The following is a 13,284-nucleotide window of genomic DNA, read 5'->3' on the forward strand; positions in this document are numbered from 1 at the left end:
CATGAGGGATCGACTAGTTATTTTTAAAAAATGTATTCCACTATCTTGTTCCATGCTTCTTTGGCATCTTTGCCTTTGCTGTTGCCTTCCTTCATTTCAAAATTGAAGTGACGTTAATAAAGGCTATGTTTTGCTATCATGAGTTACAAAGTTAAATCTTAAAATCAGGTTACAGTTTTTAAAATACACTCCTAAGTATTGGTATCCTTCCCTACTTTTCTAACCATTTCACCAAAATGCAATAGTTTCAATTTGTTATGTAAATGGTTTGCAAAAGTATATCTGTGCGTAATAACATTAAGCTATTCCAGAAAAGGCTCAAATAACGTGATTAATTATCAGGATTTTGTCTCTTATCAAATGAAATTATTTCTTAATGATATGAAGACATGTTGGGCTAAAACATGTGCTAAGTAATGAAATTCATTCATTATTCATTTATATTATTCACTCTATATTATTTGTATTAATGGACTTCAGAGATTGCCATTATACCATCATTACCTCACCACTAAAAGTTTCTAGAGTGGTCGACATAAGTACTTTCATTCAATCTTGCATTAAAGAACAATTGGTTAACACTTTGTTAACAATCTCAGTCCCAAAAATATCAAGTGTGGTGGGCACAAAATATAAATGGCAGTATATTGGTCAATTAGTAGTTGCACCATTTAGTATGATATGAATCAATCTACTATTATATAACACGTAGGATCTTGCCCGCTCCATGTCCCGGATTAAAAGTACAATTAAGTGCTGATTGGTAAATATCCCAAACATCCCAGGTAGAAGTGTAAAGGGCTTGGATGAAGTGGATTTCTTGAAATGTGTGCAGGAGAATTTTTGGACAATATATACTGAGGGTCCAACAAAGAATGGCACAGTGTTGGACCTAATTGTGGGGAATAAAGCTGGACAGGTGTTTGAGGTAGTGGTGAGGCAGACTTTTAGTAATAGTGACCACAACATGGTACAATTGAAGCTTGTTATGGACAAAGAAATAGACAAGTTGTAAAAAAGAGTTTTGGATTGGGGAGAGTAGATTTTAGTAAAATAAGGCAGGATCTGGCCAAGATACACTGGGAACAGCTATTTGTGGGGAAATCTACAGAATAGCAATAGGAGTAGCTTCCAGAAAGAAAATGGGGAGGGTACAGGATTAACATGCTCTCTCTACAGTGATGGGAAGGAATAACAAGCCCAAAGAATCATGGATTACCAGAGATATTTAGGATATGATCAGAAGGAGAACAGAGGTTTTTCACAAGTACAAGAGGAACAAGCCAGCGGAAGCATTCATGAAGTTCAGAAAGTGCAGGGTAAAGCTTAAGAAAGCAATTAGGAGAGCAAGAGGGGATATGAGAAAGCTCTGACTGGTAAAAGGAGAGAAAATCCCAAGATATTCTATAACTATATCAATGGAAAAAGGATAACCAAGGAAAGATTCAGGCCCCACAAGGAATCAAGGGGGCAATCTGTAGGCGGAGAACATCGGTAGAGTGTTGAATGAATACCTCACATCCAACTTCACCCAAGCGAATGAGGATTACGCTCAAGAGAGTGACTGTGAGGTTCTTGCACAAAATTGACTTTGGGAGTGACATGCTTTTGGAAGTGTTGGTAGAGTTAAAAGCAGAAAAATCTCCAAGTTCAAATGAATTTTGTTTCAGGCTGTCATGGGAGGCAAGGGAGGAGATTGTGGGTTCTTTTCAAATGTTTAATTCCTCCCTGGCCACAGACAAAGTGATGTGGAGATGCCTGCGTTGGAGTGGGATAAACACAGTAGGAAGTCTCACAACACCAGGTTAAAGTCCAACAAGTTTATTTGATAATAAACTCACAAGCTTTCGGAACACTGTTCTTTCTTTCAGGTGACTCACCTGATGAAGGAACAGCATTCCGAAAGCTTGTGGGTTTACTGTCAAGTAAACTTGTTGGACTTTAATCTGGTGTTGTGAGACTTCTTACTGCACAGACAAAGTGCCAGTCGACTGGAGAACAGATAATGTGGTTCCACTATCTGAGAAGGGTTGTAGAGATAACCAGGAAACTACAGACCAGTGAGTCTCACTTCAGTGGTAGGGAAATGATTGGAGAAAATTTTGAAGGAGAGAATCCATCTCCACTTGGAGAGGTAAGGTTTGACCAGGGATAGTCAGCATAGTTTTGTAAGAGGAAGGTCATGCCTAACAAATCTGATGGAATTTTCATGGCAGTGATCAGGTGTGTATATAAGGGTAGTGCAGTCAATTAGCTTACATGGATTGCAGCAAAACTTTCAACAAGGTCCCACATGGGAGACTTACAAAGAAGATAATTTGATAAGGTGGATTCAAAATTGGCTTAGGTGTAAGAGACAGAGGGTGATGACAGAAGGTTGCTTTAGTCTGGAAGTCAGTGTACCACAGAGTACCACAGGGTTCCCTATCATTCATATAAATGACATAGGTGACAATGTGGGGGGTAGGGTTAGTAAGGTTGCGGATGACACAAAGACTGGCCAGATGGTTAACAGTGAGGTTGAGTGTCTTGGGCTCCAGCAAGATATAGACAGGATGGTCAAATGGCCAAATAATTGGCAGATGGAATTTAACCCTGAGAAGCTTGAGGTGATATATTTTGGGAGGGGTGATTTAACAAGGAAGTATTCAATGAACAGCATGATGCTAGAAAGTTCTGAAGAACAAAGGGACCTCAGCCTATTTGTCCATAAATCTCTGAAGGTGGAAGGGCATGTTGGTGGGGTGGTGAAAAAGGCATATGGAACATGCCTTTATCAATCAAGGCATAGATTACAAAAACAAGAAAACCATGATGGAGTCATGTAGAATTTTGGTGAGGCCACAGCTGGAGTATTGTGTGTAGTTCTGGTCACTGCATTAGAAGAAGGATGTGGAGAGGGTGCAGAGATGATTCCCCAAGATGTTGTCTGGTATGGAACATTTAAGTTATGAAGAGAGGTTGGATAGGCTTGGGTTGTTTTCGTTGGAGCAGAGAAGACTGAGTGGGTGACCTGATCAAAGTGTACAAGATTACGAGGGGCATGGACAGAGCAGGGACATGGATACGGACACAAGTACAAAGTGAGGGGACAGGAGATTTAGGGGGATGTAAGGAAAAACTTTTACCCAGTGGGTGGTGGCAATCTGGAATGCACTGCCTGGGATGGTGGTAAAAGCGGGTTGTTTCACATCCTTTAAAAAGCACTTGGCACATTATAATATCCAAGTCTGTGGGCTAAGTGCTGGTAAATGGCTTTAGGTAGGTAGGTTACGTGTCAGTGAACACTCGATAGGCTGAATGGCCGCTTCGCACACTGTGATTCTGTGAGAATATATTGACCTGCATTTTAGTTCTGGATAAAAAATACACACGAATTGTTGTAGCAAAAATGCTAAATATTCAGAGATTCAGATTATTCATTTAATACCCTTTCATTTCTCCTGCGATAGAGCAGATGGGCAGTCAAGAGCAAGCATAGTCTGGGAGTATATCATAGTTAAAGGCAAGAGGAACGAGTCAGGGTACCAGTGTAAGTTAAGTATACAGACTCTCTTTATTTTAATATATTTACATTATAAATTCCTTTTTCCACATTTTAACAAGATCAAATTGTTTAAAGTTGATGCACTATAATTACATCCTCCTACAAGTGATGATACTGTGGTGCCTCCTCTGTGAGAAAGATACAATTACAACATAAGTTTACATCAATAGTTTCCATTATAAATGTACACACAGGAGTTTATCAAGGAAAAACATTAACAGGAAACAGGCAAGACATCTAACATGTCAATCAGCTGTTAGATCGCACAAAGAGAACAAAGACCAAACGTTATTATCAGGTGAAGCAAAATTAGAGGCCAAGGGATAATTGTACAATGGTGCAATTTGGATGTAATCCAGAAGAGGAAGGGATAGAGAAGGGGAGGGTATATGAGAGGCACGGGAATGCTGGGAGAAAGGGAGAAAGGAAGATGGTGGCAACAGATAGAATAGAGTGGAGTGTGGAGAGAAATTGGAGGTGGAGAACAGGAGATATGAGAAAGCTAAGGAGAGGACAGAGGTGTTGAGTACAGGATAGATTGGAAAGAGAAAAGGATTAAGTGAAGAACAGGGTAGAAGGGAGAAGATTTAATCTGCAAGTCCGACCAGTGGTTGAAAAATATACAAGACTGGTATTGCCATAACAACAGCGGGACTCTGAGCACTCGTAGATTGATCCTGATTGTTGACTCTTAGAATGAATTGGATTATGGAGAACAGATCACTGACTTACCGTATATACTCAAATAATGTTTGATCCTGTGCAAAGGTTGACCCCTATTTTAGCTGAAAAACTCTTAATTTTTCATATATCTTGACTTTTGACTTTCTATTTACCACCTGTTCACCATTGAAGTCAAATGCGCCCTGCTGTAAACATCCATCGACAGAACCATAGAATAGCACACAATCGAAGGTGACTGTTCAGTTCCTGTTATCTACGCATGTCAACATGATGTTAAGGTTAGCATCTCTCTGGTGCATGCTACGTTCCTGCCAATCCCACCCTCTAATCTGGCAACACGTTATCAAGAAGAAACTGTAGGTACACATCACAATTCAAACTTAAAATTGTGATTGCAGAGCAGACAAATAATTGTGCAGCAACTAAAGAATTCAAGATATCAGAGATGAACATTAGCAACTGGAGGAAGCTTTGTATACAGTTTAGGCAGATACTTAATAATAAATGTCCATTTTTGCAAAATGAAAAAGACGTCAATGCACTGTCAGTTTTTCATGGATCTGTCCAAATCTTCACCCTGAATCAGGTGAGAAAATTAAGCACTGCAGATTTCAAAGACAGCACGGGATGGTGTATCATACATATGATCAGAAACAATTTTACACAATGACAGTAAACTAAAATTTCACAGCCTCTCCCAACAGAACTTGATGACAGGCTTATCTCATTTCAGCCATTTATAATCAAACATTGACATAAGAGGTTGGCCTATCTTGGGAATATGAATGAGAGCAAATTTTAACATGCCAGGCAGTCAATTGGTGAATAACATTGGAGAAAAGGTTAGTGAAGACAACTTGCCATGAAAAGAATAAATTCACTGCTGTGCTTTATGCAAGACCAACTGGACAAAGCTTAAGCCAATGGTAATATTCAAGAAAAAAACCCCTCCCAAAATAGCATTACCCAATTAAGTAATCAACTTAGTTCATAATAAAGGATGGGTGGATGAAGATGGCTTGAAAATATGGAAGAGAAAAGTTTGGAGATTCTGACAAGGAAGATTTAATAAAGATATTCTCATCTGAGACATATTCAGATTATACCTTGTCGATGATGTTGAGGCTGAAGTTAGATTGCAAAACAGTAACAATCCATGATTCTTGGCGCTCTAGCCAGCCTTGGTCATTTATTGGATGTCTCTCCAAACAAACTCTTCAAAAATAGAATGAGAAAAAAAATGGAATATCAGTAGATTAGATACTGGCTCGAACTTTAGCAAGGCTATGTGATTGGCCTGTCAAGACCTAGGATGAAATCAGAACGGAGATTGTCATCAAGTCATTCAAGAAGTGTGGGATATCCAATGTACTTGATAGCACAGAAGATGATTATTGGTGGAATGATAGGCACAATATCAACATGATTGCTGATGAAGATAACATTAATGATCCACATGATGATCAACTGAAGAAGCAGAGAAGGAGGTATTATTTGGTTCTGACGATGAAGAGGAGGGTGACTTCTGTGGATTTTTATACATGTTCAGTGCATGCTCTGCTGCTCAATAATTTTTTTTCTGTACTGTGAAAAAAACTGGATTAAATTGTATAAATTTGTGTATATGGATTTTGTTTTGATGAATTTGATCACTTTTAATTTAATGTACACAAAGTAATGTCTGTCTCCATGGAGATTATTATTTTATAAATAATTCAACAATAAAAATTCCTTTGGCTCCGATGGTGCTACTTCTGGGGTGGATTGGTGGGAACAGTTTCTAACCTGACAGCACTGTGGTAGTGAGATGATGGAACAGGGTGAATTTCAATCCCTCAAAAATATAAAATAAAACTTCAGTCTCAGCAACTTGACTTTTATATGAGTATAAATGGTAAGAACAAAATAAATTCTAATCTCCATTTAGTTATCTTTGCTGTTAGAGTTTAAGTGGGCATTGAACTATGTCAAGAACAACTTTGGCTGTGATGGGTGAATTTTCTGACTTCCCAGCCATGTGTTTCTTGGCAGTAGGAGATGGTGGCTGTTTGCTGTCTGCAGGATTCTCTGGTCCCACCATTGTCAATGGGATTTCTTACTGATGTCACCCCCATGCCACTGCGAACCCTACAGGACAGGGTGTGCACTGTCAGCGGGACCAGGGAATCCTGCTAGTGTGAATGGCCAGGGAATTATATCTTTTGCAAAAAAAATTGAAAGCTAGCACTACCGATCAACTCTTTTGAGAAAGGTCCTTAAGTTCCCAGGGAACAATACTGCAATATGGCAATCAAAGAAATGGTAGACATTTGAAGGTCAACAGTGCCCGAACCCTTGCATACTAAGCTTAATGGTGCCAAAATGCTACAGATTTAGCCAGGGTTTCTATTATCACTGAAACACAAATAACAATTGCCGATTCACTTTCTAAACATGAGGTCTACCATCTCTATTAATTTTTGGTGCTCTGCAGGTGCAAATGTCACAGTACGGATATTTGACAGCCATAGCCCCAGTTGACTGGAATTGTTGGAGCATGAAAGCCAAGAACTGTCATTACAATTTTTTTTCAAACCATGTTCCATTATCCCCAGGCTCTACTGCTCAGATTGACAGCTCATCTGTAGGGAAAAATTCTGTTCTGCAAGGGTAAAAATAACCACCTGTCTGGGTTGAGCAATGTTACACTGGTATGTGGACAAATTTATTGTTACCAGCCTTGTTATTGGCTTTATAGGCATTCCATAAATAATACAACCAAGATTATTACTGTTTAGAGCGGCCTAATTAGAATTTGAAATATCAATGACTATTTTTAGCTTTGTCTGAGGATGTTATGTGCGCTGAACCATCTACCAATAAGGGATTGATATATGAGAAATATACATAGGTAGATAATTGAGGAAAGCCAGTGTTCCGTATTTATCCAAGGGATACATTTCCTATTTGATCCCACAAAATATTTTTCTGCCCATGCTTACGACATTCTACTAAGCCCAGAAATGAATGTGACAATGGTTAGGATCATGTCTTGACTCCTGAGGTTTGCTTTGTTCATGATGATAATTAATTGAGATAATAACTAATGCCGCAGAAATCTGGACTTCTATTTTAAAATCTCAACTCTGCGTCCAGTTTGTATTTTATAATTTTCCACTCAGTGCACTCAAATAAAAAATGACAATCGATTAAAAGTTGTGGAAGCATCAACCTTGTGCAGTTACTGAGTCCTGGACTTGAGGGATATCTGCAATCTGTATGAATCCTATAAATCCATCCTGTTGCTTCCTCTTATCCTTTGGAGTAAGAGGTGAAATGATTTACTCCAGAAAATGTACCATCAGTGATTCAATTAAATGCAAGCAAAACCCATAAATTGACTGGTGTTGCTGATGTCACATGTTGCAGCATGGAAACTGCTGCATAGCAAAGATGTTTAGAGCAGCAGTGAACTTGACTGCAACAGGTAATGCCATGCTAGCTCAGTAAGTGTTTGTAGGTTTTGTCCCAGAGGTTGATACAACTTTATGATGGTCTCCCTAAAAAAATGCAGCCTCCTTGTGTGCTGTTCTTCAGCTAAACGCTGACATGTTGTTCTGGACTTATACATTTTGTTAGGATTGCAAGGATTCCTATGAGTGAGTCTCCTTCTATTTATTGTCATCCTCATCTTCATCGTCTAGCCCAAGTGGAGTAATAAGAAAAAAATTGATTACTAGAAGCCTTTTAACAGTTTAGAACATTGTCTAACCACTAAAAATGCTTTAAAACAGCCAAAGAAGCAAAAAATAATCCTCTCGCTCACTGATCTCTGCTGGAAGTGTACATATGTGGACAATGGGCATGGACAAGTTCAGATTTGCCAACGATATCCTTCATAGGTGAACAGCAAACTATCTAATTCAAGCAAAATATCTTGCAAAGCTTTCCATTGTTTTAGCTGATAAAAGTTGAAAACCCTCTCAAAATGGTCACCTCCCAACTTGTACCCATCATACTTGACGGGTGGGTGAAAAACAGGCAGTGACATTGTGGGTTGTCATGTAAATGCAATTGGGTTCTGAACTTTGTCACGTGAGAACTGTTTGCACTTAGTAATGAAAGCACTATCTATTTTGGCAGGAACCCCAGCTCCTCAATCAAAATCTGCCCAGAAATTGAAACAGGTAGATCTCCATGGTAAGTTAACGTATCAAAACTCATGTGATTTCTGTCACACTATCACCCAGTTGCTAACTGTAAGCAGGGTGATGTCAAGACAAAATATGTCCTCAAATTGTACATGACCTGGGACACATAACGTAACTAAAATTAAGCTTTAAGTTATTCATTTTCTGTCCACACTCAGCCAACTTAAATTACACAATAGTTGAGTTGAACATCGAGAACCAGTCTGAAATCCAGCATTTCATGATTAAAGCGTAATTTTCGGTTGTGAAAGGATGAAGCTTTATACTGTACACGTCACATTATTCCAGTACCTGTCTTTGGAGTTCCCTCTTTTTACAACAGTATAAATGGAAATCAGCAATCTGTGCACTACAGTAGTTACATCAACTTTAAAACCAGAACTCCTTTTAAAAGAATCGACTTTAACTATGAATAACTTTAGTACCTTTCTTTCCATTTTGAACTTCCTTACGTATAACAAGAGCATAAGTCCAGTTTGATAACCATTGCACCTGATAATGTAAAAGATCAGAGCTAAAAGCAGTAATCACAGTCACTAATCCAGATTGCTTTACCTTGGTTGTGTTAATTTAACAGTGTATGTTGATTTGGCTCCATCACCCTGCTGAGCTAGGTAATTTCTCCCAGTAAAAACATCTTTTGATAAAAAGTTTCTCGTGCAACTATAAGTAGATTACACGAGTAAGAAAAATTTAATGTAGCTTAACAACACAACCATTACCCTCTCCCAAAAACAACCACTTGAGCTCACCATCCTTGCAAATTAACATCCTATCTCCAAGCACCCTTTTCTATTGAATGTACTTCTGCCTCCCAAACCTATACCCATTTTTTCTGGAACTCCATCTCTGAATCCCTCCAATGAGGTTTCTGGCCCTGTCACAGTACAAAATTGCTCTTAATAAAGTCGCAAATGACATCCGATGTAACTGTGACAAAGGCAAATTTTCCCTCTTCATCCTTTGTGACATGTCTGTAACCTTTGACATGCCTGAACACATCATCCTCCTTAAACACCTCTCCACTATCATCCAGCTGTGTTGGACTATATGTCCTTGGCTAGTTTTATTCTCATCTATTCAGTCTTGAGAATTAGCTGAAATATCTTCTGTTTCCACTCCTGCAGCACTATCTTTGGGCCCTTCTGATTTCTCAACTATGTGATGCCTCTCGGTGATATTATCTGAAAACAGATTGCCAAGATCAGTATGTAAGTTAGTGAGATCCATCTCTACCTCACCACTATCTCTCTCAACCTTTCCACTGTCCCTAAATTTTGACGTCCAGTATTAGCTGAACAGAAATTGCCTTCAAGTGCATACTGGGAGGTTGCAGCCATTGATTTTAATTGTCAGCACCTTCCAATCACATATCTGTACCAGATTGGCTATTTTGCCGTTAGTATATTGCCCGATTTCATCTCTACTTCAGTTCACCTGCTGCTGAAATTCTTATCCATGCCTTTGTTACCTGTAGGCTTACCTATTCCATTCACCTCTGGCTGGGTTCCTTTGTTCTACCCTCCATAAACTTAAGATCATCAATACCTCCCGTACCTATTTTAAAAATCACACCAAGTCCCACTCACTAATCAATCCTCTGTCCCTGACCTACATTGGTCAAGCAAGATCTTGACTTTAAAATTCTCATCACTGTTTTCAAACCCTTCCACAGCCTCATCACTCCCTATCTCTATGAGCTCCCCCAGTCGTACCACTCTCTGAGATACCTACAGTCTTCCAATTCTAGATTTTTAAGCATCGTCGATTTCCATTGATCAACCATCAGTGGCCGCAATTCTGGCTGCTTAAGCCCAAAGGTCTGGAATTCTCTCCCTGAATCTCTCAGCCTCTCTATCTGTCATTCTATAAAAGCTATCTCTGACCAAGCTTTTGATCATCCACCCTAAATATTGCCTAAATGGCTCAGTGTCAAATCTTATTTGATAATTCTCCTGGCAAAGCCTTGGGAAGTTTTATAATGTTAAAGATATGACATAAATACAAGTTGTTGTTACACGCTAAAGTGAATATAAGTGATCACATTCTGAAAAGTAAAACAAGATTTTTTTTTATTAATATAGTGATATGGATGGTATGCACATTGTTGTAGAATTACTTGCATTCCAAGGGCAGTCTTGTATCTTGTGTACCATCAAAGAATGGCATGACAATACTAACAAATTAAAACCCATCACCTTAAGAGACCTGGCATACTTTTCAGGATGTATTGCTTATTTTGTGGTTTTTATCTTGTGTCTTCATGTTCTAGCCCATCGTTATGATGTTAGCGACTGATTATAATAAATGAATAACCATATTTATTGTAATACATAATAGTGCCATCTTCAGCTCATCTTGGAGTCAGAAGACTGTGGGTCCAAGCCTCACTCTGGAAATTAAACACAGAATTAAGGCTTATACTTGCATAGCACTGAGGGAGGGGTGCACTATCAAAGATGCTGCCTTTCAGATGAGACATTAAACTGAGGTCCACATGCCTTTTCTGGTGAGAAGATCCCCATAGCAATATCCAAAAAAACAGCACAGGAATTCTCCTGCTGTCCAGGTCAATACTTATCTCTCAATCAACACCTAAGAACAGATGATCTAGCCATTTATTTTATAGCTATTTCCGTCATATGCAAATTGGCTTCCATTTCATAAGGACTTCATTAGCTGTAAAGTGCTCCAGGGTTTCCTGACGCTGTGAGAATTTAACTATGAGTTTTTTCTTCCTAATCAGCCATCATATACAAATATAGATACAAATGTACATAAGATGACATGGAAATATTTTTTCTTTGATTTGTTTCCCTTAATTTTCTTTCTCCATTTGGTGCTGGCAACACTCCAATACCACAACCTAACAGCTATTCTACATATGGACAACCTCAAGCCAGTTATTGGTGCTTGTGACCATGCAGAAGGGAAATGCAGCATTTACTTGCAATCTCATTCACAGAGGCCCCAGAGTTTGTTGCAAAGATCAAAACTTTTTTTGCTGCAGCAGCAGTTGCTCTATTACTCACAACTGTAGTGTTTGTCTACCAAGCAATTGGAAGTTTATTCTGCATTTAGTCCAAACTATGCAGCTGTATTCTGTTTAAACAAGCCAAAGGGATATCAATTATATTGTGGATGAAAGAGATAAGAGGCTGCCCAACCTTGGACTTAGAGAACAACAAACATTAAAATATCTACCTATATTTTAGTTAAACCTTAAGCCTTCATGTACTTTTTGTCTGCACATTTTGATTTTCTGTTACATTTGTCATATTCTGCATTTTATCATCTTTTCTCATCCTAATTTTCAATGTTTGTATTTGTTATGTAAATATTCTGATTGGGCAATCTGGCCATTGGGCTCCCACAAATTGGTCAAAATGCTTTATGTTTCTCATGGGGGAGACAGTGCGGCAAATGCTAATATTAGTGGACTATTATCCAAAGGCCCAGCAGGTTAGTGTCCTGGAGACAGAGGTTCAAATTGCACCATGGTAGCTGGTAGAATTTAAATCCAATTAATAAGATCTGAAAGTAAAATTAAAAGTTTCAGTCGTTATGGTAATGAAACGATCATTGATTGCAAAACCAATCTGGTTCAATAATGTCCTTTAGAGAAAGAAATCTGTCATCCTTACCAAGTTTGGCCTATATATACATCAAACCCACAGCAATGTGTTTGATTCTGAAATAGCCTAGCAAGTCATTTTGTTCAAGAGCAATTAATGATGAGCAACACGTGCTGGCCTCACCAGCAATGCCTGTGTCCCACGAAATAATTGGAAAAAATGTGCCTTTTTTTTCTGTAACTGAAATTTCTTAAGTCCAAAACAAGGTCTTAATCAAAAATGTATTTGAATGACGTATTTCACAATAATGTGATTACATTTATCAACTAAATTGTCTTTTATGCCTTCATTAAAGTTTATCCTTGAAGGCCTCTTCACTCTCTGAGAAACATAGGCTTGAACTTTATATTGTTGCCCACAGCTGTGTCTCTATGAGTTAAATTTAGATTGTGCTCTCTGAACATGTTCAGTTATCTCATTTCTGTGGATCCATCAATACTGCTCAGGCAGCTGCGCTGATAGAATATTTTCTGTAGCTTCTGGTCATTTCTGCTAAAAAGCTTTCCAAAATTATTTGAAGTTGGAGGACAAATTTCAGGTAAAATTTATATATTTCTTGAACAGTGAGGTTTTGTATATGTTTTTTATATGGAATATGTATCACTCAGGAACCAAAAGCCACTGCTGATGACACAGATTCTCCAAACTTCAAACTGTGACTTTGCTCATTGCAATTGGAGCCTATTTTAGAAGAAAATTGCATTTTGAAGCAAAATGCCACTAATTATCTCACTTGATTATCTCACCTGGCTTGACAATTAAGCAGCCTGATTGCCACCTGGGTTGTGCTGACAGTTTTAAATATTTTAGTTGCTGCCAAAAGGCAAACAGACAGAGCAGCACACAGAGAGAATGTAACAGTGTGATTTGTTTTGTGCAGAATTGGTATTGTTCTGGCAAGGGAATCAGAATTGGGAGCATAAGTTAGGTTACACACCCATTCTGAAATAAATTCTGGCAAAATTCACAGAAGATCTGGCTGCTCCTGAAATGACCCATGCAAGCAAATGACAGGATAACCAGGGCTAAAGTGTTGTCCCTAAAAATCTGCTGTTTGTACCAAAATTGCATTTGACTTATTTATGTTGGAAAGATGGATTAATTACCCACACAATGTGTCAAAACAGTTAATAGTTGAGCTCACAGGCTTTGGATGATGACAAACTTTGTTTGAAACACCAGATATGATCTTAAGCAATTAGAAAAATCCTTTCTCATTTAAGCAAAT

This window comes from Carcharhinus amblyrhynchos, chromosome 6 (assembly GCF_965287045.1).
Source record: "Carcharhinus amblyrhynchos chromosome 6, sCarAmb.v2.hapA, whole genome shotgun sequence".
NCBI lineage: Eukaryota > Metazoa > Chordata > Chondrichthyes > Carcharhiniformes > Carcharhinidae > Carcharhinus > Carcharhinus amblyrhynchos.